Raw genomic sequence first — 415 nt, 5'->3', positions numbered from 1 at the left:
CACGTTGGGTCCGACAAGAAGGAGTCAGTCAGTAAATGTTTGTTCATGTTCTCATTGCATCATATTCTTTATGATTCTCCAAAGCAGGTCAAATAATGTGTTTTCCTGCAATGGATTTTGTAGAAAACTTTTTAAGACCATGTTAATCAAGTACCTACTTGATGCCAATCACCATGTTAGGGCTACAATGAGAAACTAAACCGACACCGTGCCTGCTCTCACGGTGCCGCCACAGCGTAGTGTGTGCGTGGGTGCTTACAAGAATTGGCTTGAACAGGTAATAAAACAACTATTAATAGTAATTTCAGAGAAAGCATTTATCTTGGCTCATCCTGGACTAAACGCAGCTTCAGAATCACCCGGAGAAATGGATATTAGATTAGAATCAGAGAGTGGGCTGTGAGAAAGTGACCTT

This window comes from Propithecus coquereli, unplaced genomic scaffold (assembly GCF_000956105.1).
Source record: "Propithecus coquereli isolate 6110/MARCELLA unplaced genomic scaffold, Pcoq_1.0 Scaffold776, whole genome shotgun sequence".
Classification (NCBI taxonomy): domain Eukaryota; kingdom Metazoa; phylum Chordata; class Mammalia; order Primates; family Indriidae; genus Propithecus; species Propithecus coquereli.
This window is presented reverse-complemented; position numbering follows the sequence as displayed.